The sequence below is a fragment of the Camellia sinensis genome, chromosome 3, assembly GCF_055761805.1.
Source record: "Camellia sinensis isolate YWXY chromosome 3, ASM5576180v1, whole genome shotgun sequence".
In the NCBI taxonomy this organism is placed as follows: domain Eukaryota; kingdom Viridiplantae; phylum Streptophyta; class Magnoliopsida; order Ericales; family Theaceae; genus Camellia; species Camellia sinensis.
Genome location: NC_138963.1, coordinates 219,527,666 through 219,551,088, shown reverse-complemented (window position 1 = coordinate 219,551,088; position 23,423 = coordinate 219,527,666). Strand labels below are relative to the sequence as shown.

At 39.6% G+C, this 23,423-nt stretch overlaps 1 pseudogene; it reads right to left on the bottom strand.

The window, feature by feature from the left end:
- LOC114263953 (putative amidase At4g34880) overlaps positions 1-9,681 on the bottom strand; it is a 35,672-nt pseudogene extending 25,991 nt beyond the window's left edge.
- Between the last annotated feature and the right edge of the window lie 13,742 nt (positions 9,682-23,423).

Below are 23,423 nucleotides of genomic sequence, written 5' to 3'. Positions count from 1 at the left end.
TGGACATCTAAAAAATAGAATAGTGGATCAATAAAATCATTATTTTATTATGTTTATCATAAATTACCAAATTTTTTTCCCTTCATCACAAATGCCGTTTAGTGAAGGGAGATCCCAGCCGTTGACTTCTCTAGAGAGACATATGTCGCGACCTCCTCGTTTCACTTCACCGATCAACCTATTTCACTCTGTAGGATTTGATGACGGAAGCAACAGAGGAAAGGAAGACAACGACAACCACAACGAACACCGGAGGCGGCGGAGGCAAAGGCAGAGGCGGCAGTACCAAAACCCGTAAGACCCGAAAACCTTCCAGATTGCCCCGTAAGTCCTCTCTCTCTCACTGCTACTCTATAAAACCGTAGGTGAGATTTTCACTAGATCAAAACTTATTAAACACACAAATAATGCAATAATATTAATTACAGAAACAAATCTGTAGAAAAAAATATATTTTGATTCGGGCCTTTATCTGTTTGGATATTTGTTTCTTTGTTCATATGGGTTTTAGTGCCTGAATCTACATTCGAAGTCGCAGTTAGAAGATTTGGTCTTGATGAGGTTTATGTTTTTTTTTTTTTTTTTTTTTGAAGAACACTACACGTCACATTAATTTCAATATATGTATATATTAAAACTTTCTCACCATTTTTAAACACTTTTACACGAATTACTATATAAACAGTGCCCAAGGAGCTTGTTGGTATTTGTCATGTTTTTAATGCCCGGATGTTTTTAATGGTTTTAATATTGTAATGTTTAATAGGATTATTAGGTTTTCCTTGTTTTTCAAGATTTGTTTGGATTATTATTATTATTTATCAAGTATTAGGATCAAATTATGTTTGTCATTGCCTTGTTATAACAGTTTTCTCTCTCCCCCCTTGTAATGGTTATCAGTTAGGGGTGTTCACGGGTCGGATCAAGCTAGTTCTACCCTCAATCCACTAGCCAAACTGAATTCATTGGTTTAGAAAACTGATCATCAAATGCTGACCAACCTAATATTCGAAATCAGCTGCGCTCGATTGATGCAACTAAATCTACCCTTCATACTGTTATTCAGAAAAAAAAAAAACAAACTTAGATTGCAGCATTCAAACAACTCAAAAAAAATTGATTCAAACAAATAATTAACAATCAAACATGGCAAACCTTAAAGATAAAGAGAGACGATTAGCTGTTCAACGCCATTGCCATCACTTCATCACCATGGAATTGCCATAATAATTTTTCAAAAAGGAGATTGAAGAGGAAAGGGGTTTTTTGGGAGGGAGATCAAAATAGGCGGTGAGGGAGAATGAAGAGGTGGTGGTTTTATGGGGATAGAGAGACAAATAGATAAATGAGTGAGTAGAGACGGGCTTTGTAATGGAAAAACAGAGAAACTTTCGTATAATGAGATAAAAAGAGAGAGAGAGAGAGAGAGAGAGAGAGAGAGAGAGAGAGAGTTCTTTATGGGTAAAAGAGAAAGTTGAGTTTTACAATATTTTGTAATTAAAATAAGGGTTGAGCTTTTATCATGTTTCCATCTAGAGAATTTGAGAGGTTTGTGGGACCCATCACGGATCTCATTTCGATGATTTAAACAATTCATTTTGTAGAGTCCTCAATGAATATCATCGTCATGGCTCTAGCACCCTTGGTCGCTTGAGTCTTTGATGAGGGCTTTATGGTGGGTTTTGTTTTGTAAGACATCCCGTGTGTGGTTAAAGAGGGGTTTTGGTGAGTGGTAGTGAGGCAGTGGTGAGAAGGAGACGATGGTGAGGTGGTTATAATGACTAGCAGTGAAGTGGTGACTATTTGGGTGATTGTGGTGTCACGACCCGAACCTACCCCTAAAAATTTAAGCCATGACCGGCCCGTACTTAGGCCTCAAAGACAAAATTTCAAAATATTTAAATAATATCGGGGCCTAAAGCGGAAGCAAAATTAATGACAATGTCTATTGAGCTTGTGCATGCATGATAATTGGAATAATTAAAATAATGTAAACACGCTAATATACATATATATATATATATATATCTCACACATATATACATAAAACTTAAGTAAATACAAAATTCTAACAATACAAGGTTAAAGCCTCAACATAGAGGCGTATCTTGGGTGGCTTGACTTAGCAGGTTCACAAAAGAACTCCTGAGGCTGACCTAAGGACGGTCTCTGGATTGATCACCTACATACAGATAAAATACGGAGTGAGCGAAGCTCAATGAGTCATAATAAAGTGAAGTGAGTCAAGTAAATAATCTAGATTCAAAGAAGCATAACACAATACTCTTCCACATTTACATCATTCACAGCGTTATTTATAATCATATTTACAAAATGGCCTTAGGCCCACCATATAACTAAACGGCCTTGGGCCCACATATATCAAAACGACATCCAACCCAATCGAATATCAAAACGGCCTCGGGCCCAATCATATCATATTATAAATAATTCACATTTCATATCCATATTCTATATCATAGGTTTTGTAACTCAATCATTCGCATAAAACATAATTCCAGAACATCGCAACATTTACACATTAAAATAAATATAAATGAACAATCTTTCCAATATTATTACTCACATTGATGGGCTCCTGGTAGCAGTTGGGCGATGTTCTTGTCTTGACCTACTGTGACAACTCTCACATCTGATTAGCGTTAAATTGTGATTAAGCATGATAAGTAATTGATTAAGATAAAATCCTGAATTGATTGCATGAGTGTGTTGCTTTAACTGCATTTCTATCTGTTTGTCATTGAATGATCTGTTCATGTTTTGATTTCGAACTGTGAATTAAAAGCCTTATCGGCGACCAATTCAGAAATTGACTAGTGTTACATGCTAATTAGGATTTATATGATTTTATGGTAGGTTTGATTAAAATTCAATTTGGAATGATTAAATTAGAATAAATAATATTAAATTACATTAGTTGAGTTATTACATAATTGCCATTGAGTGGATTAATTCAACACCAATCCTTTTCACACTTTATACATGTTTAACACACCACTCTTCAGCCATCTTCTAGACCAAACCGTGAGAGAGAGAGAGAGAGGGAGTTGGAAGAAAATTGATTCATCAAGAGTTTGGCTTGAAATTTAGAAGAGATTGAAGGAGACTTGAGAAATTAGGCTTCTACATTTGGAATTCAAGACATAAGGTCGGAAATTCATCCCCTTAATTATGAATTTAAGTTGTTACTTGCATGGTTCATGGGAAAATTGATGATTAGAGTCAAGAATTAGCTTAAAGTGTTGATTTGAGAGTCCATTCATACATGCATGTCCATGTTATGGAGATTTGAAGTTATTTTTCATGAAATTCTTACATGCATGTTCATATTTTAGTTGTGGTCCAAGAATTCACCATGTTTTAGAGTTCAATCTTGCATTTGATCATGTTTTGAAGCATTAGAGTTCATGAGAACTCATGCATGTTATGTTCTTACATTGTTCATGAAAGTTTCATTGGAATTGTGTTCAATTGACATACTTTTGGGTTTTGATTTTATAAAATGATCTTCAAAACATGTTGTATTATACTTTTCTTAGTGTTTTCCAGAAAATTGGCCCAAAAGGATGAGTTCTGGCATGTTTGATTCTTGGTTTGAGCTTTGGAAGCAAATCTGGAAAACCCAGATTTTGGCTTCCACACTCGAGCGAAGGATTCCACGCTCGAGCGACCACCCTTGTTCTCAACCTCTCGCTCGAGTGACGGAATGCTGGCTCGAGCATAGATTGCAAGCTTTCAGATTTTTGCGTGTGCAGACGCACGCTCGAGCGACGAGACCTACGTTCGAGTGAGGAACTGTGTCTCACGTTCGAGCGAGCATCGAGCGAGCATTGGGCGGAGAAATTCAGCAAGTAGTACTTTTTGCATTTTTACAGACCGCTCGAGCGAGGGAGTCTACGCTCGAGCGACCTCTCTGCTTTGGTAAGCTCGCTCGAGCGGAGAAGGCCACTGTAGACACCCCATTTTTGACCGTCCTCAAGATTTGGACGTCACCGTTTGAATACTCGGTGATTATCCTTGTTTGTGTTCGTTTGGAGTTCCCGAAGGTCTCGGTTCGCGTGCCCTACCTCAGGATCTCCGAACTCAACCGTTTAGTGTCTGGTTTTGCACCAAACACTTGCATCTTGCCTTTGAGAGGCAGGGTAGGGCTTGTGGACCATCCCCACACCCCACCGGTAGTGGCTAGAGGCCACCGGCTGGTTTTTTGCTGCTATCGGCACTTTTGTTTGCCGGTCGGCACATTTTATTGCCGGTCGGCATAGTTTGTTGCCGGTCGGCACTGTTTTTTGCCGAAATGGCATTTTTGGGCAGCCGACCACTGTTCATCCACTTTATGGAGATATTTTGTGCCAGCTGTGATAGCTGGCACCAACTCTTCCCCCCTCCATACACGTGTATGGAGGGATCTCCCTCTAAGCAAGCTTGTTGTATAAGCTTTGCAAGAGGGAGTCTTATAAGATGGGGGCCTTCCTCTTTGATCTAGGTTAGACTCTTGCAACCAAAAACCAGACCTTGGAGATATAGATACATATTATCTCTATACCTCCCTCTCTCTCCTCCTTTGTGTGTGTTTCTTAGCTCAAAAGGTGTTTTTTACCTTACTTTTGCACCATTACACACACCATCACACCTTACTCCGAGATTGAGGGACTTGGGGGGTTGTTTCTTGAGTTTTTGGACTGGTTTTGATCAAAAGAAGGAGGCTAGACCATTTGTTCTTCAAAGGTTCTTCAAGGGTGAGCATCTTGATTTGTATTCCCCAAACTTGCAATAGTTTTTTACCTATCTTGCTTGCTGTTTTAGCCCTTGTGTATAACATAAAAAAGGCTTGTATTTTTCTGCTCTAGCACTTTCATTAAGGTCATTTTGTGGTTTGAGTGCAAACTCACCCTTCTAGGCCTTGTTTGGTCCATTTTGGTGCCTCTTTGATAAGGTTTTGTTCACTTCAGTGTTTTGGTCCTTTGATCATTGAAAATCAGTGTATTTTTAGTGTCAAAAAAGTTGGTTTGAAGTCTTGCATGGGGGAGGGACACCCCTCTCCCTTTATGATTTTGTTTCCTTGAGTTGTGGCCCAAGAGGGTGACATGCATGCTTGCTTGGTTCTTGCTTCATTTCAGAACTTTTTGGGTGTTTTTAGGTCATGTGGGATCTCTATTTTTGGTTGGATTTGTACCTCCTTGTATGCTTGTAATACTTGCTTTGTATTGCCCCATTTTGCTTAGAAGCGCATCTCATGATTAGGCCATGATTCTTGTGTGTGTTGGCTTAGTTCCATGAAGCTTTTAGTGTCGTTTTTCCATGCTTAAAGTCTGTTGGCTATCCGTTTGGTCATGCTTGACATGTTTGTTAGGGTTGCTTTGCATTTTGGCTTAAAAGCTTTGAACATGTTGACCTCTAGCATGCATGGTTGTAATCATCCTCATGATTTGACATCATCTAGGATCACATTTTAGCCCAAGGATCATGTTTGTATGTGTGCATGCATGGCCTCTTTTATGCCTTGAGGGTGTACCCTCTTATGCTTAGGAATGAGCCTTAGTGCATATGCCTTTTGGGAGTCATCTTTAGCTGCCATACTAGGAGGTTTTGGGGTCCCATTTTGCATAAAAAAAATCTGTCCTTGCTTGTCTTAATCATGCCATAGCTTGGTCTTGTTGTTGGAAGTAAAGTTGTCCCCTTTTGTGCCTTGACCTTGGGATCATAAGTTTGCTTGTTAACATGAGTTGTTTGTCCATCATTTTGAGCACTTTTGGTGCTGTTTTAAGGTGAATAAAGGTTTGCACCTTTATCACTTCGAGGCCCCCTTTGCATGCTTATTTCATGACTGATTGCATGATTGTCCCATTAATGTGCTATTCTAATGCTAACTTTATGGCAAATTGGTTCATGTTTGTATCCCAATTGCATCTTGCATGTTGACATTACATACTTGCCATGTTTTTGTTGCATAACATTTGGCATATCTTGCATGTTTAGCATCATGTTGTATTTTGAGCCTTGTGAGCATAACATGCATTGCATCATTTGGCTTGGGGTGTCAAGCCAAATATGAGGGTCAAGGGACATTCATACTCCAAGTGATGCAATGTACCTTGATTCTCGGTCACCGGGGCCTTTGACTTCGACATGAAAAGGCTTCGGATCTCATTTTGTTTGTTGCATGCATCCTTACATTGAGTGGCGAATTTGATCCCTTGGGTCATCATGCTCCATTGATGGCTCAAAGATCGAGGGTCGTGCTTCTTTGAGTTCAAAACATGATAAGAAGCACAACCATGCCCACATGTACCTGAGAACCCCATGCCATGCACTGTCTGTTCTCTGTTTGCTGTCAAATTGTCTTCTGCAGGAAGTTTCTGCCGACCGGAAGAATTTAGTGCCGACCGGCAATATCTGGAGTGCCGAGGAACCCAACAAATGCCGATGGGAATTGTGAAGTGCCGGTGGGAATTCTGTCCGGCCGGTGGTGCTTTGCAGGATGCAAGGAACTTGCTCCAGTACTTTGGCAATTTTCAGAAAGACAAGGCAGTACAAACAGAGGCGGCAGGAGTATAGTACGGGTTTTCCGGGCGAGACGGATTCGAGCATGCATCATTCGCGCATCCCGAGGCAGAGGCTGCGGCTGCCCTCTTCTTTCATTTGCCATCTTTTCTTTTAAGTTAAATTAGAAATCTTGTAATAATTTTATTTGTTTATTATTTTGGGACTGTAATATTTATTTGGGCCCTTCGAGTGAGGGCAAATCTGTAATAAGTGTGTGTGTGTGGGTGGTGTGTATGTCTTCCAATCCCCATTTCTTTCTTCCCTTTTATTTACCCGCTTATGATGGTAGATTAGGGCATTTTTTGAAATTAGCATACCTTATGCTATGCATGCGTGCATCCATGCATTTGTATTGCATACATTAGGCTCGGTACATCACGCTAACCGCATTTGTATTTCAAATTCTAAACCGAATATGTGATAATTGTGCATTTTCACATACCATGTTTAGGGCTAGCCGAGCCTGCCTAGATCGCATTTTGCATGTGATGCATTAGCCACTTTTAACATGAACTAGGACATGCATGTTTGCTAACTAGTTTACTGTTTTGGCACGGAGTACGATGTAAGTATTTTTGCTTTAGCATCCAGCATGCGTGTGAGTGTTGCCATGACAGTATGCTTGCCATGCGGCTAAGTGCTTACATGAGATAAACTGCTTGAATGCCTGTGGGTGGAGGTCAAATTGCTTAAATTGGGATAATGCGTTAAAACTGCGATTTTTTAAGCCCACTAGATAGTGGCAAAACCATCTTTTCCAAAAGCCCACTTGAAGGTGGCAAAACCTGCATTTTAGCCTACTTACGAGTAGCAAACCATTTTCAAAACGAACATAAAATGTTTTATTTCCAATTTGGGCGATTCGGTCTATACTTGTTTGCCGTGCGCATAACATAGTAATGCTAGGCTAGTAATTGGAATAAGAACACATAACGTTTTCAAAACTGGATATCACGGTTAGTAGAGGCCGGTCTTCGGACCGGGCGAGAGGGGGTGCTCATAGCTGACCTTCCCCGATCGTACCCATGCTCCCGAGCCAAGACAACTCCGGTGATGACGGACATGTGGCCTTCGGCACCGAGTCAGGGTTTCCTAAATTTCCCCATTTTAAAATATTTAGGTGGCGACTCTGTATCTGGCAAAGCAGTCCATGTTTGGCACTACTTTTTCAAAAATCTGTTTCTCAAAACGATTTGCCAGATTTGGACTCTTTGGTTCAGACTTAGAACCGTGACACAAATCGAGTCCGAACTGTAACATGAGGCCCACGGGCGCGTCTACAGCTACGCTCGAGCGAGACTCCTATTTTCAGCAAATTTTGAAAAGTGTTTTAAAGGACATCTTTGCATTCTCATTCCATCTTAGGCATTCCTAGGCCATGTTTAAGGCATCTTAATGAGGATAATGTTATAGAACCACTCCAAGTCAAGATAGGGGCTAAGTTATTAATCCCAAGTGTGTAACTTAGTGTGTGTTCGTTCTGCAACTGTGTAGGGTTGGCACCCGAAAACGCTGATTAGCTTGCCTATAGCCCAATAATCTGTGAGTAACAATGTTGTAAAGATATGTTCAATTATAATTATTTTCTGAATGATCGACGGCACTGCTTTCTGAAGTGACATTGTTTACTGAATGAATGTTTGTCCTGTTTTATGAACTGTACTCGTGGCATCTATAGCAACTTACTGTTACTGTTACTGCTACTGTCACAGAGATCTCTGTCAGTTCCAATGTTTGGAACTACTACTGTTTACTGTTCTGATGGCTATCAATTGACTGTTCGGTCTATTAAGACCTACTGTACTGTTCTGCTATTGGATGTACCACGTATGACTGTTATGATTTCTAATTGACTGATATGGCATGAAACATGAGCCACTGATTGAATAACTGATATACTGATACAAATGACTGTTTTAATCACTGAAAGGACATTCATTCTTAACCCTTTTACATAGTTGTTATTCATTGGGCTTTAGCTCACAGTTTATATATGTATGTAGGTGGCCAGGCACCGGACCGAAGCTAGAAGCGTCAAGTTAAGCTCATGTTTTGTCAAGCCAACCATCGTGCCTCACTTCGAGGTTCCGAGTCTGTTCAAGCCAAGGCTGTTTTGGGGTGTTCCAGATTCACCATTTTGTCTTTGTTTTGTAATGAATACTTAAGACTTTTGACTGTACAGTTATGGTGAAGGGATTGGATCCCTAACCTGTATGTTATGTGTTTCCGATATGTATATATGTTTATGGTTATGATGTGGACTAGTCTATAAAAGTCTTTTTCCATTTAGTTTTCATAGCTCATTGGACATCTTTTATTTACTATTTGGCTTCTGCCAGCCCCTTACTCTATATTACTGTCATTACTGTTAAGCAGGCCTTTGGTAATTATGGATTACTGGCAGGTTGCGATGCTAAACCCTTAGGGGCGGGTTTGGGTCGTAATAGAGTGGTATCAGAGCACAAGTTATACCGCACACACGTGTCCAAATGAGCTATAGGATGTCCTAAAAAAGTGATTAGGGCATTGCATGTGCATGAGAAAGTGTGTGTGGCCATGATATGAATATATGTGCTAATGTGCTAATGTGCTTAAGTAAGCAAATTTTTATGTTTATTATTACCGTATTGCATCTAGTGAAATGGAGAATGCAAGAAATGCCGATGAATCTAAATCATCTGAAGCAAGAATGGCAAGGTTGGAAAGAATGGTTGAACTGTTGACCGAGGCCCTAAGGCAACAACAGAACCAACAGCCCCCCACCTCCTCCAGTACAGTCAGAACTGAATATCAACGATGATGTAATTGCTTTGACACAGAAGTTCAACAAAATAAAGCCACCAACGTTCCAAGGAGGTCTTCAGCCACTAAAGGCCGAAGCATGGGTCTTAGAAACCGAAAAGTTGTTCGAAGTGTTTCCTTGTTCGAAGGCACACAAAGTATTACCGGCTACCTTTGCCTTACAAAAAGAGGCTAGACGGTGGTGGATGCTCATTCGTGATACAAACAATGCTATGACTTGGGCTCTGTTTAAAGAAGCCTTTTTTGAGAATACTTTCCCCAGTGCGTCTGAGACCGCAAGGTAACTGAATTTGAATAGTTGAAGCAAGGCACCATGTCAGTAGCAGAGTATGAATCTAAGTTCACTGAACTCGCCCGATATGCACCACACATGGTTGATACTAATTATAAAAAGGCCAGGAAGTTTAAAGGTGAGCTTAATGTAGAGATACTTGATCGAATCAATGTTTTGAAGCTACTTAAATATGTAGATGTCCTTGACCGAGCAATTATGGTTGAGGCAAATGTCACTGCATTGCAACAGACTAAGACACCGGTGACCGAATGGCGGGGTAAGAGGCGAGGCTTCAATTTGAAAAAGTGCCGAAATAACTCATTGAATAAGAAGCAAAACACAGGGTCAACAAGCAGCTCTAGTCAGGGAAATAGTTCTATACCACCCTGCTCCGAATGTGGCAAAAGACATAAGGGGGTTTGCTACAAAATTTCCGGGGCATGTTACAGGTGTGGTAAGGTGGGTCACATGGTCAAAGATTTCCCTTCCACGTCTTAAGGCAATAATAAGGCTGCAGCTAGTGCCGCAGCATCAACTGTTACACCAAAACCCAATCCCAAAGTTACGCTAAAGGAGCCTTTAAGGTAAGGCCGGGTGTTTAAACTCGTACCGGGAGATGTGCAAAACACCGAGACAGTTGTGTCAAGTATGCTCTCAATTTGTGCTCAAAATGCCTATATTCTGATTGATTCGGGGTTTACACATTCGTTTGTCTCGCATGTTTTTTCACAAAAATTAAATAGACCACTGGAACCCATGGACTATTTGTTAGCTGTATCGTCACCTGCTAGGGGATCCATGACTTGTGCTTATATGTATCCTGTATGTGAGATTATTATTGGGGATGTACTTTTGTATGTTAATTTACTGCCTTTGAATATTGATCATTTCGATGTAATTTTGGGAATGGATTGGTTAACAAAATATTATGCTTCTATAGACTGTGTAACGAAACAAGTTGTTTTCCGTCCACCTGGATTGCCTGAATTTGTATTTAACAGAGTTGGTGTAGTACCTTCCCCATATCTGATTTCGTCCATGAAAGCATTCAAATTAATTAAAAAGGAGTGTAAAGGGTATTTATGTTGCATATTAACTGTACCTGCTGATACTAAAGCTAATGTGGACAATGTTCCTATAGTCAAAGAATTCCCAGATGTTTTTCCAGATGACTTGCCAGGGGATTTGATTGATAGGGAGATTAAGTTCACTATTGAAGTGTTACCGGGTACACAGCCAATTTCTAAAGCTCCGTACATAATGGCACCTACTGAATTGAAAGAATTGAAAATTCAGCTGCAAGAATTGTTGGATAAGAAGTTCATCAGGCCCAGTACTTCACCGTGGGGCGCACCAGTTTTATTTGTGAAAAAGAAAGACGGCTCACTAAGACACTGCATTGACTATCGCGAATTGAACAAGGTGACAGTGAAAAACAAGTACCCATTGCCTCGTATTGATGATTTATTTGACCAATTGCAAGGTGCTCAGGTTTTCTCCAAAATTGACCTTAGATCTGGATATCACCAGTTGAAAGTCAAAATAAGGACATTGAAAAGATTGCCTTCCGAACGAGGTACGAACATTATGAATTTCTTGTTATGCCTTTCAGAGTTACTAATGCGCCTGCCGCATTTATGGACCTTATGAACAGAATTTTCAAACCATTCATCGATGAATTTGTGGTTGTTTTTATAGATGACATTTTGATTTATTCCAAGAGTAAGGAAGAACATGAACGCCGTTCGAGAATTGCTTTACAGACCTTAAGAGAACAGAAACTGTATGCAAAACTAACAAAGTGTGAATTTTGGCTTGATAGTGTTATGCTTATGGGGCATGTGATTAGTAAGGATGGCATTTCAGCTGACCCACAGAAGATCGAAGCAGTGGTGAATTGGCCTAGACCGACTAATGTTACTGAAGTTCGGAGTTTCTTGGGCTTAGCCGGGTACTACATGAGGTTTGTGAAAGATTTTTCCAAAATTGCTCTACCATTGACTCAAAAGGGGATATCATTTGACTGGACCGATCAGAGAGAATCAGCATTCCAAGAATTAAAGACTCGACTTGTGACTGCATCGATTCTTACCCTACCCTCAGGTATGGATGGATTTACTATTTTTAGTGATGCATTTTATAAGGGTTTGGGATGTGTATTAATGCAGAATGGTAAAGTTGTTGCGTATGCTTCCCGACAACTGAGACCGCATGAAAGACCTACCCTACTCATGATTTAGAACTTGTCGCAGTGGTATTTGCATTGAAAATTTGGCCCCACTACTTATATGGGGCAACATGTGAGGTGTACACAGATCACAAGAGTCTGAAATATTTCTTTACACAGAAAAAGTTGAAGATGAGACAGCGGAGATGGTTAGAACTGATAAAAGACTATGACTTGCAAATTTTGTACCATCTAGGGAAAGCTAACACCATTGTTGATGCATTGAGTCGGAAATCAATTGAAAATTTGGTCTGTTTACTTACCGGACAGAAAGAACTACTGTGTGATCTTGAGAAATTTGAAGTTGAGATTGTTCTACGAGAACAAGGTAGAACATTGGCTGCTATTTCTGCTCAACCAGCACTTATTGAGGAGATTAAAGAGAAACAACACCTAGATGACTTTTTGAAGAAGGTCATTGGTGAACGGGAATCCAAATCAAGGTCGGACTTTAAATTCGAAAACAATGTATAGAAATTCTAGGGAAGGTTGTGTGTACCAAATGATTCTGAACTGAAGAGGCGGATTTTGCAGGAAGGCCACAATTCAAAACTTTCCATCTATCCAGGAAATACAAAAATGCATCAAGACTTGAAACTTAATTTCTGGTGATTGGGAATGAAGAAAGAAATTGCCGAGTTTGTGTCAAAATGCCTAAATTGCCAACAAGTCAAAGCTGAACATCAACGACCCGCAGGCTTACTTCAGCCCTTACCAATACCGGAGTGGAAATGAGAACATATTACTATGGATTTCATTGTCGGATTGCCTCACTCTAGTAAAGGTATGGATTCAATTTGGGTTATTGTTGATCGATTGACTAAATCTGCTCACTTCTTACCTGTCAAAATAATTTATAATGCGGACAAATTGGCTACAATTTATATTGATGAGATTGTCAGATTGCATGGAGTGCCTGTGTCTGTTGTTTCTGATAGGGACTCGAAGTGTACATCGAGATTCTGGCAAAGTCTGCAAACGGCATTGGGTACCGAATTGAGATTGAGTAGTGCATACCATCCTCAGACAGATGGCCAATCAGAAAGAACCATCCAGACTTTGGAAGACTTACTGCCTATGTGTGTTCTTGATTTCCAAGGAAATTGGGAAAGTCATTTACCTTTAGCTGAATGCACCTACAACAATAGTTTCCACTCGAGCATTGGTATGGCGCATTTCGAGGCTTTATATGGAAGAAAATGTCGGTCTCCTATTTGTTGGGCAGAAATTGGAGATGGGCCTTTGCTTGGGCCCGAGATTGTACATGAGACCACAAAAAAGATGAAACTGATTCAACAAAGGTTGAAAACCGCACAGAGCCGACAGAAAAGTTATGCGGATGTTCGCAGGCGAGATAGGGAATATGAAGTGGGTGATCATGTTTTTGTTAAAGTGATACCAATGAAAGGACAGATTCGTTTTGGGGCTAAGGTAAGCTAGCACCGAGATATGTTGGGCCGTATGAAATCATTGAAAAGATTAATCCAGTGGCATATTAAGTGGCGCTTCCTCCTGAAATGGAGCATATGCATAATGTCTTCCATATTTCAATGTTAAGGGATTATCTTCAGGATCCTTTCCATGTTATTGAGCCTACCCGTGTGGTGTTAAGTGATGATTACACCTATGAAGAACGGCCTATTTAGATTGTAAACTGACGAATCAAGAAATTGAGAAATAAGGAAATCCCATTAGTGAATGTGGATTGGCAAAACCATGGTGGCGTTTATGCCACTTGGGAAAGGGAAGACGTTATGATGAAAAGATATCCTGAATTGTTCCCTCTGGATCCAGTGTTCTTCCAAAATGAAGGTAATTCGAGTTTGGAGGACCAAACTTTTTTTAAGGGAGGAAGACTGTGACAACCCTCACCTCTAATTAGCGTTAAATTGTGATTAAGCATGATAAGTAATTGAATAAGATGAAATCCTGAATTGATTGCATGAGTGTGTTGCTTTAACTGCATTTCTATCTGTTTGTCATTGAATGATCTGTTCATGTTTTGATTTCGAACTGTGAATTGAAAGCCTTATCGGCGATCGATTTAGAAATTGACTAGTGTTACATACTAATTAGGATTTATATGATTTTATGGTAGGTTTGATTAAAATTTAATTTGGAATGATTAAATTAGAATAAATAATGTTAAATTACATTAGTTGAGTTATTACATAATTGCCATTGAGTGGATTAATTCAAGACCAATCCTTTTCACACTTTATACATGTTTGACACACCACTCTTCAGCCATCTTCTAGACCAAACCGTGAGAGAGAGAGAGAGAGGGAGTTGGAAGAAAATTGATTCATCAAGAGTTTGGCTTGAAATTTAGAAGAGATTGAAGGAGACTTGAGAAATTAGGCTTCTACATTTGGAATTCAAGACATAAGGTAAGAAATTCATCCCCTTAATTATGAATTTGAGTTGTTACTTGCATGGTTCATGGGAAAATTGATGATTAGAGTCAAGAATTAGCTTAAAGTGTTGATTTGAGAGTCCATTCATACATGCATGTCCATTTTATGGAGATTTGAAGTTATTTTTCATGAAATTCTTACATGCATGTTCATATTTTAGTTGTGGTCCAAGAATTCACCATGTTTTAGAGTTCAATCTTGCATTTGATCATGTTTTGAAGCATTAGAGTTCATGAGAACTCATGCATGTTATGTTCCTGCATTGTTCATGAAAGTTTCATTGGAATTGTGTTCAATTGATATACTTTTGGGTTTTGATTTTATAAAATGATCTTCAAAACATGTTGTATTATGCGTTTCTTAGTGTTTTCCAGAAAATTGGCCCAAATGGATGAGTTTTGGCATGTTTGATTCTTGGTTTGAGCTTTGGAAGCAAATCTGGAAAACCCAGATTTTGGCTTCCACGCTCGAGTGACCACCCTTGTTCTCAGCTTCTCGCTCAAGCGACGGAATGCTAGCTCGAGCATAGATTGAAAGCTCTCAGGTTTTTGCGTGTGCAGATGCACGCTCGAGCGACGAGACCTGTGCTTGAGCGAGGAACTGTGTCTCACGCTCGAGCGAGCATCAGGCGGAGAATTTCAGCAAGCAGTACTTTTTGCATTTTTACAGACCGCTCGAGCGACCTCTCTGTTTTGGTAAGCTCGCTCGAGCGGAGAAAGCCACGCTCGAGCGAGACCCCTGTTTTCAACAAATTTTGAAAAGTGTTTTAAAGGACATCTTTGCATCCTCATTCCATCCTAGGCATTCCTAGGCCATGTTTAGGGCATCTTAATGAGGATAATGTTATAGAACCACACCAAGTCAAGACAGAGGCTAAGTTATTAATCCCAAGTGTGTAACTTAGTGTGTGTTCGTTCTGCAACTGTGTAGGGTTGGCACCCGAGGACGCTGATTAGCCTGCCTATAGCCCAGTAATCTGTGAGTAACAATGTTGTAAAGATATGTCAATTATAATTATTTTTTGAATGATCGACTGCACTGCTTTCTGAAGTGACATTGTTTACTGAATGAATGTTTGTCCTGTTTTATGAACTGTACTGGTGGCATCCATAGCAACTTACTGTTACTGCTACTGTACTGCTACTGTACTGTTACTACTACTGTCACAGAGATCTCTGTTTGTTCCAATGTTTGGAACTACTACTGTTTACTGTTCTGATGGCCATCAACTGACTGTTCAGTCTATTAAGACCTATTCTACTGTTCTGCTATTGGATGTACCACGTATGACTGTTATGATTTCTAATTAACTGATATGGCATGAAACATGAGCCACTGATTGAATAACTGATATACTGATGCAAATGACTGTTTTAATCACTGAAAGGACATTCATTCTTAACCCCTTTACACAGTTGTTATTCACTGGGCTTTAGCTCACAGTTTATATATGTATGTAGGTGGCCAGGCACCGGACCGAAGCTAGAAGCGTCAAGTTAAGCTCACTTTTTGTCAAGCCAACCATCGTGCCTCACTTCGAGGTTCCGAGTTTGTTCAAGCTAAGGCTGTTTTGGAGTGTTCCAAATTCACCCTTTTGTCTATGTTTTGTAATGAATACTTAAGACTTTTGACTGTACAGTTATGGTGATGGGATTGGATCCCTAACCTGTATGTTATGTGTTTCCGATATGTATATATATTTATGGTTATGATGTGGACTAGTTTATAAAAGTCTTTTTCCATTCAGATTTTCACAGCTCATTAGACATTTTTTATTTACTGTTTGGCTTCCGCTAGCTTCTTACTCTGTATTACTGTCATTATTGCCATTACTGTCAAGCAGGCCTTTGGTAATCACGGATTATTGGCCGGTTGCGATGCTAAACCCTTAGAGGCGGGTTTGGGTCGTGACATCTACAAATTACCTAGCAAAACATATTGAACATAGAATTACTCTCTTGATCAAAGTTACTTTTCTTAATCTTTGATTAATCAAATAAACCGAACCTTTACTTTGCCTTAACCAATTATTTATGTTGGTTCTAAACTCATTAGTCCTCAATGGGTCATAATTCATATCAAGGATAATGGGAAGAAGCAAAAGGAAATTGGGTTAGGAGAAGAAATGGCATGAAACGAGTAGATAGAAAGTGAACAACCTTCACTAATTTGAACATATCTCTTTGTGTACTCAGAATTTGGGTGTGAGACTACCACCATTGGAAACTAGACTTTCGAGGCTTGAATTTAGGCTTAAGAATCTCTTAAAACAGAGTCCGGATGAGAGAGATATGCTCATTTGAAAGTGGGTTGGAACAGAGGTGCCTTGCACGTGCGGGAATCAAGGCTGCCCGTGCGGGACAAGGTGCTTTTTTTTTTTTTTTTTCTTCAGAACCAATTTAGATACTGGAAGTGGACTGCCGCACGTGCGGCTCTGTGTAAATTCTCCTAACCGAAATTCTTGTTTGAAACAAGAATTTATGAGTTCAATTTATGAGTTCATTTGAAAGTGAACACTTGTTTTTTCCATTTTCTAAGCTTGGTTTCAACTCTAATCACTAAAAAACATGTAAAATTACCCCACAACATGATAAACTAACATCATTCAAGTGTAATTTCATCTCAAACAAATCAATCTTTGCCTCAAGTTCAAGATCAATGTTTCATCATTCATAATCTTGAAAGTTCCCAAAACACAACCCACAAACACACTTGATCCTTGCATAAATCTTGTCCTATGGACAATTTAGAGTTCATTTCATATGTTATTCACAAGATGGAGCTCCAATCATAAACAAAACTAAAGGACCCAAGTTCTAATTTCTTAAATTTAGCTCAATTAAATACATAACACAAAACCCTAACTCAAATGGGTTTCAAATCTTCTAATTTCATTATGTCTTCATGAAATTGATGAATTAATCATAAGGATTCAAGATAGATTTCCATACCTTAGTTCAATCTTTGCTTTTCCTTTCAGTCTCTTCAATTTTCCCAAGCTTCCATGGTTGATCTTCTTCCTTTCTCTTAAATCTCTTCAATTTGTGTTCAAATCCCATGAATGTTGAGCTCTCTCTCTCTCTCTTTGAGAAGCTTTCACTCTTTTGCTCTCTCACTCTCATGGTTCTCTTCCACTCCCTCAGATATTTTTGGACTCAAAGTGATGAATTCAACTCATATCATATATATATAAGCTTATCACAATTAGGGAGAGCCAAACACACCCTTACGAATCGTACGAAATCAAATTTCCAATTAACTTTCCCAAATGGCTCAAAAAATTCCCATTAGTGTATCCATGTGCTTAATTTTGATTTTTGAACCCATAAAGGTCGGCAATTTTAGTTTCAAGGTCGTAACTCAACAGATAATTCCTTAGTTCAAACAGATATAATTAAATTAAAGCACATTAACCCATAATTAAATAGAGATAATTTCTAATACGCATTTTGGGGTCGTTACAGGTGGTTGGGGAGTTGCTAATGGTGGCGGGAAGTAGGTGAAGGAAGCGGTAGGGTGAAAGACAGGAATTTAGAGTTGTTGAATTTGTGGTTCCCAATGGTTAGCATTGAGTTCCATACTGAAATGGCACTTTTGGAGTTTAAGCAGAAGTGTTGGCTGACAAGTTTTCCATCTTGGTCGTGTGAGAGCATTTAGCACCATGGCACATTCTAATGAGAAATATTGGGATATCCTTGATGTCATGACCATGTAGACACCCCATTTTTGACCATCCTCAAGACTTGGACGTCATCGTTTGAATACTCGATGATCATCCATGTTCGTGTTCATTTTGAGTTCTTGCAGGTCTCGACCGCGCGCCTTGCCTCAAGATCTCTCAACTTGTTTGTTTTGTGCTTGCCTGTGGACCAAGGACTTGTGTCTTTGCTCCTTAGGGAAGAGGGTGGCTTGTTGGCCATCCCCTCAACCCATCGGCCAAGGCATGAAGCCATCGGCTATGTTTTCTTGCCATCGGCCAAAAGTGTTAGCTGATCGGCACTCTTTTTGGTCGGTTAGCCCTTGTGTTGGTCGGTCGGTCGACCATGTTTTCTGGCCGAACCCTGTTCATTTGCTTTATGCAGATATTTTATGCCAGCTGTCACAGTTGGTATGCACAATTCACCCCCTCCATACACGTGTATGGAGGGATTTGCCCCTTTGCTTAGCTTCCTCAAGAAGCTTTGCTTTTGGTTCTCTACAAGAGAGAACCATCTCCTCCCTCCTCAAGGGTTCAGAAAATTGAGTCTTGAGTGATACATATAGTTTTGTATCTATATTCTCTAGTTTGTTCTTATTTTGTGTTCAAAAGTGTGGTATTGTCTTACTATTGTACACAAACACACACTAGAACACCATCCTCTTGGAGCTGAGGTCCCTTGAGGTTGATTTCAGAGTTCTTGGAGTGGTTTAAGCTTGGAAAAGTTGCTGGAGCCTTGTTCTTGAAAGCGTTCTTCAAGGGTGAGCATTCTTGCTTTTAATACCCTTTTCTTGCTTAAGCTTTTAGACCTTCTTGCTTATTGTTTTAAGCTTAACTCTGAACTACAATAAGTTCTAATTTTTGATGCTTTAGATCTTTGTTTAAGATCACTTTTTGGTTTGGGGTTGTTTCCCCCCTCTTAGGCCTTGTTAGGCCTTGTTTTAGGCCATCTCTTTTTGCCCTTGTTCTTGGCTTTGCATGACCTTCCTACCACTGAAATCCAGAGGATTTGCAGTGGTGGGAAAGTGGTTTTGGAGTCCTAAATAGGAGAGGGTCATCCCCTCTCCTTATTGTCTTGAATGCTAGTATAAATGGTTTATATTGGTAGCATGTTTGCTTGGCTTGTTTTAGCTTCATTTCAATGAGTATTTGGTGTTGTTTTGCTATGATATAATACTGTTTTGACTTGATTTAGATATACTATGTATGCTTTATGTACTTGCCTTGCAATCATTTCATTTGCCTTAACATGTATCATGCTTTAAGCCATGTTTCTAGCATGATTTTGGCTCGACTCCATGAAGCTTTTAGCCTTGTTGTAACATGCTTAAGCTCTGATTTGAGTTGTTTTGACCATATATGCCATGCTTTGTATAGCCATAAGGCATTCTAGCTTGTTAGCCTTAAGTGTCCAAGTCACTAGCATGCTTTACTTGGACCATTTCAATGATTTGGCATCATTTGTTATACTATTTCAGTCCATATTTCATGCTCATATACTTGCACTAATCACTCCTTTAATGCTTTAAAGAGTTGATGTTTTATGCCTCATGAATGGGTCATTGTGTGTGCCATCATGTTTAGGTCTTTGGGATGCCATCTAAGTGGGTTTTTGGTCTTGTTTTACCATGCCATAACTCTGTTTTTCATTGCTTAAGTCATGCCATGTTTGGTTTTGATAGATGTAGTGTAACACCTCTTTTGTAGCCTTGCATGCCTCATGCTTTCGGCCCTTTGTTCTAGCTTATTTTGGCTTTGGTCCTTGCATGTTTTAGGCTCATTTTGGCATGATCTAGGACTGTTTTGGATTATACTTGCCATTTGCTTCATGTTTTGCATGGCCATGGTTTGAGTCCCTTGGCTAGTTCCAAACTTTAAGCCTTTTTGCATGACTTGCTTGCTTTATTTGGTTGGTTTGGCACCTTTCCTAACATGATTTCAGAGCTTACAATGTATGTCACATGCCCATGTTTGTCCTCTTTTAAGTGTTCTTGAAAGTTGCTCTCCTATGCTTCGGTGATAGGCCAATTGGCATGCATATTTGTATGTACCTTTGTCTTAATTTCCATAGCATTTTTGGCCACTGATTTTGGGCATGGTTGAGGTCTATCCATTTTTAGTTTAAGTCTATTTTACCATGTTGTCGCATGCTTGTCTCATTTTGTATGTTGTTGCATACTTATCCACCTTTACATGCCTTGCATGTTTGTATGTTCATGTTGCATCTCACCATGTTGTTCAAAGTTGTTACTTTACATTATGCTTACATGCTTGCTAATTGACATGTTGTTGCATGCTCATCTATCTTGCATACTTGTTAGATTACATGTTGTTGCATGTTTGTTATTGGTATTGTTGTTTCATGCCTATTATATTATATGCATGCGTGTTTGCATGCTTAGGTTGCATATCGTTTGCTTGCCTGCTGATGTTGCATTAGCTTGCTTGCATGCTTAGGTTGCATTGCATTGTGTGTGCATTGCCTTGCCTTTTGATCAAACATGATAGAGGTTGAGGTCCTCTATGTGTTTTTGTGCATTTCATTTGATATTGAATTGCACACTTGGCTCCTTTGGCCATCATGCATTGAAATGCGTGATTGGTGGTTCGAGGGTCGAGAACTACACACCTTTAAGTCTTAAACATGATAAGGGGCGTAGTTGTGCAGACATTGTCTTGTAAATGTATTAGCATGCTCTGTTTGTTCTCTGCAGCAGCAACATGAGCTTTTCACAGGAAGAAATGGTCGATCGACCATATTCAGTGCCGATCGGCGACAAACACTTGGCCGATAGCCTTATATTTGGTCGATGACCAATTTCCCTTGGCTGATGGCCTCTCAGCATGACCATGAAGTGGTTTTGGAGTGTCACAGAAGTTGGCACAATTTTCAGAGGTACAAAGCAGTGCAAACAGAGGCAACATGAAGCATGGCGATGAATTTCCGAGCGAAGCCGTCAGAGCATGCATTCATCCCTCGTCTCGAGGCCATTTCAATGTTTTAATAACTTAGAATAGTTATTTATTTTGATTTGGTTGTGTAATTAATTAATTAGCTTGTTAGTTAGTTAATTTGTTAATTTGTATTATTCTTTCGGTCTCTCCGCCGATATGGCGCAATTATGTAATAAGCGTGCGTATGTATGATGCATGTCTTCTAACCCCCACTTCTTTTCCCCTTTTACTTACCTTCTTTCAGTGGTTAGTTCTAGGGCATATTTCAATTAGCATCCTTATGCTATGCATATTTGCATCATTCATCTATATTGCATGCACCGGGCTCGGCGTATTATACTAACTGCACTGTATTTCAATTCTAAGTTGAATACATGTATCAAATTGTCGCATCTCATATGCCTTCTTAGAATAGCCGAGCCTATTTCTAGTTGCATTTTGCATGTGTTGCATTAGCCATTTTGACATGAATTAGGATCATGCATTGATTACTAACTAGTTCTTTGTTTTGGCTCGGAGTACACTGTGAGTGTGTACGCTTTAGCATCTTGCATGCGTGTGGTTGTTAACATGACAACATGCTTGCCATGAGGCTAATTGCTTATGTGATATAGCTGCCTGAATGCTTGTGGGTGAAGGTTGGATTACTTGAATTGGGACAATTCATTGAAATCCTCATTTTAGCCTACTCACGAGTAGCAAACTTCAAACCATTCCCAAACAAACGGATATGCGATGCTTTGTTTCAAATTACGCGATCTAGTCTATACTTATGTGTTGTGCGCATCACATAGTAAGTTCTAGCTAATAACCGGAATAAGAACGCATATGTTTTCAAAAACAAGATATCATGCTTAGTACAGGCCGATCTTTGATCGGGTGAGCGGGGGTGCTCATAGATGACCTTCCTCAATCGTACCCAAGTTCCCGAGCCGAGGCAACTTTGGTGATGACGGACACGTGGCCTTAGGCACGAGTCAGGGTTTCCTAAATTCCCTAAAAATAAAATATTTAGGTGGCGACTCTGTATCTGGCATAGTAGTCCATGTTTGGCACTTCTTTCTTAAAAATCAGTTTTCCAAAACGATTTGCCAGATTCGGACTCTTTGGTGATTTATCAGTCTTGCATTACACTTTGCGAGATCAGATTAAGAACCGTGACATTTGAGTCCGAACTGTAGCATGAAGCCCAAGGGCGCGTCTACAGACCCGAACCCGCCCTTATAGATTAAGGTCATAACCGGCCAGAAATCATGAGATTACCTACGGTCTCAAACAGAAATCAATTAAAAATTAATAATATAGGGCCAGATGCGAAAGCAGACTTAAAAATTTTATCAAATGAGTTGTGCTTACATGGCAAATTAAAAATATTTTCCATATACTTGATAATAACTCACACCATATACTAGTAGTTAACATCTTGTGCACCCAGGATTATTCAAACACATAGTCAGCTATACCAAAAGCTTATACGCATAAATGGTCTATTATGACCAAGGGAAATAGCAAAAGAAAATACAAAAGATCATAAACAAAGTCTCTTGAGTGAGGCACTTGGGCTAGCTTCACAAAACTTGGGTTCCTTTCTCAAGCTCCACTAAGACTAGGATTGAACATCCCTTTGCTCACCTACATACATATAAATAAGAATGAGCTAAAGTCCAGTGAATAATACTAAAGTAAAGGGGTTATATGAATGAGATTCATATTAAGTACATTGAACTCATAAATTTCATATACAAACGGCCTTAGGCCCAGTCTGTGTTTTTGTTGCACATGTCAAACAGCCTCAGGCCCATTTTAGATCCTTAGCAAACATATCAGACGGCCTTGGGCCCATTGTATAACCTGTCAGATTCATCAAATGGCCTGGGGCCCAATTACAAACATTTCAAACGTATCAAACGGCCTCGGCCCCATTATTTCCGTGTTCATATTTATGTGCATTTCACATTCATGATCATGATTACTTTTTCATTCAAACTGCTTTTGGCCCATTACATTCATGTTCAAACGGCCTTTGGCCCATTACGATATTTAAACGGCCTTTGGCTCATCATAATATTCAAATGGCCTTTGGCCCATCATAATAGTCAAACGGCCTTTAGCCCATCATAATATTCAAATTCAAACGACCTTTGGCCCATTACGATATTCAAATAGCCTTTGGCTCATCATAATATTCAAACGGCCTTTAGCCCATCACAATATTCAAACGGTCTTTAGCCCGTCATGATATTCAAACGGTCTTTGGCCCATCACAATATTCAAACGGCCTTTGGCCCATTACGATATTCAAACAGTCTTTGGCCCATCATAATATTCAAACGGCCTTTAGCCCATCACGATATTCAAACGACCTTTAGCCCATCACGATATTCAAACAGTCTTTGGTCCATCATAATATTCAAATGGCCTTTGGCCCATTATGATATTCAAACGGTCTTTGGCCCATCATAATATTCAAACGGCCTTTAGCCCATC